The 1,934-nt window shown below is 38.3% G+C and overlaps 1 pseudogene; it reads left to right on the top strand.

Moving 5' to 3' along the window:
- LOC100632894 (26S protease regulatory subunit 7-like) overlaps positions 1-1,934 on the top strand; it is a 5,033-nt pseudogene that overhangs the window by 791 nt on the left and 2,308 nt on the right.

The following is a 1,934-nucleotide window of genomic DNA, read 5'->3' as shown; positions in this document are numbered from 1 at the left end:
GGAGAAACCTGATGTCACTTATGGCGATGTTGGCCGCTGTAAAGAACAAATTGAGAAACTTAAAGAAGTTGTAGAAACACCATTACTCCATGTTAGCAAGAAATGACTAGTGTACAGTGCAGAACTTCTCTCTCTCTCTCTCTCTTTCTTTGTCTCTCTTTCTCTCTCTCTCTAGCCTGAAAAGTTTGTTAAATTAGGTATAGAGCCGCCGAAAGGCGTCCTATTATTTGGTCCCCCTGGTACCGGTAAGACCCTGTGTGCTCGTGCAGTTGCTAACAGAACTGATGCTTGCTTCATACGGGTCATCGGGTCAGAACTAGTTCAGAAATACGTTGGAGAGGTACAGTAATACCCTGTCGTGGGATATCATATAGTGCTTTACTTTTATGAAGCAAAACTTTAGTGTAAAAATGAGTTTTTTATTGAAATATTGTTCTTATATAATATTAATATGTATTCCACACACTACACTGTCTGCGTATCTTAATTTTCCCGCCTTTTTTATTATTCAAAGGGTGCCAGGATGGTGAGGGAGCTATTCGAAATGGCTCGTACCAAAAAAGCCTGTATCATATTCTTTGACGAAATTGATGCCATCGGAGGTCAGTGCTTCTAATTAATGCCCTCTATTCTAATTAATGCCCACCATTAAGAGAGCAATAGAATGTATGTTATGTTACTCAGCTACTAGTAATGGTCCATGTAATTGCTTATAGCTTCAAGTTATGCTAGTTTTTGTAATTATATATCAAAGTTTGGTAATCATCATTCTGTCTCTATTACAGTATTTGTCAGTATAGCCTATAGCTACGTCGCACATGTACATACGTAGAGCACATGTACTTGTGAGTGTGTGTGACTCTTTCTCGTCTGATAATGTGTTCCATTAGCACTTGTTATCATTACTATCACTCTCCTACATGTTTAGCCCCAGGGAGTTATCTCCTATTAATGCACTGTATCTAGTATCAGTACCAGCCTATGTTCTGGAGTAGTTGCTTTGTTATTCATAGTAGGTTAATGACCAGTAATGGTCAGTATTTGACAATGGCCAGGAGAGAATTTTTATTGGAATATCTGATGCATATACATGTTCTTATGTTGTGTAGAAAGTTTGAGCTGATTCCGATCAAAATTGGATTTTTTATGAATTTTTGAAGTTGCTCCAAAATCGAGCCAAAGTCCCTGTACTATAGTACAGGGATTTTGGCCAAATTTTGCCAAAAATGACTAGGAGAGAATTCTCCACCTTTATAACTTTTCCTGATACATATACATGTTCTTATGTTGTGTAGAAAGTTTGAACTGATTCCGATCAAAATTGGATTTTTTACGAACTTTTAAAAGTCGTTACAATGAATGAGAATTTTGCATTAATCTTGCGCTTGTTGTAGTGGGTGTGGCCTCAACCCGAGGGATGTGACATGAGATTGTCTGGTGATTTATAATGCTTGACCTACTGACTGTCTGGTATTTACATTAGCTTCTAATTATACACATGTAGATGTATCAAATTTTAATTTTAATATAATATTACATGTACTTAATTTTAAAAGGGACCAGATACAGTGATGGAGACGGGAGTAGCAATGAAGTCCAGCGGACTATGCTTGAGCTGATAAACCAGTTGGACGGGTTTGAGCCTCGGGGTAACATCAAAGTACTAATGGCCACCAACAGGTACGAATAATGATAAATGGTGTGTTACTTTGTTTCTCTGTAGACCGGATACATTAGATCCTGCTTTATTAAGACCAGGTCGTGTGGATAGGAAAGTTGAATTCGGACTACCTGATTTAGAAGTATGCTTTTACAGAAAGAGAGGGGGAGAGAAGGAAAGAGAGAGAGAGAGAAGGAAAGAGAGAGAGAGAGAAAGAAAGAGAGGGAGAGAGAGAGAGAGAGAGAGAGAGAGAGAGAGAGAGAGAGAGAGAGAG

Source organism: Amphimedon queenslandica, unplaced genomic scaffold (genome assembly GCF_000090795.2).
Source record: "Amphimedon queenslandica unplaced genomic scaffold, v1.1 AMPQUscaffold_12089, whole genome shotgun sequence".
NCBI lineage: Eukaryota > Metazoa > Porifera > Demospongiae > Haplosclerida > Niphatidae > Amphimedon > Amphimedon queenslandica.
The sequence above is the reverse complement of the archived record's forward strand: the minus strand, read 5'-3'. Positions and strand labels throughout refer to the sequence as shown.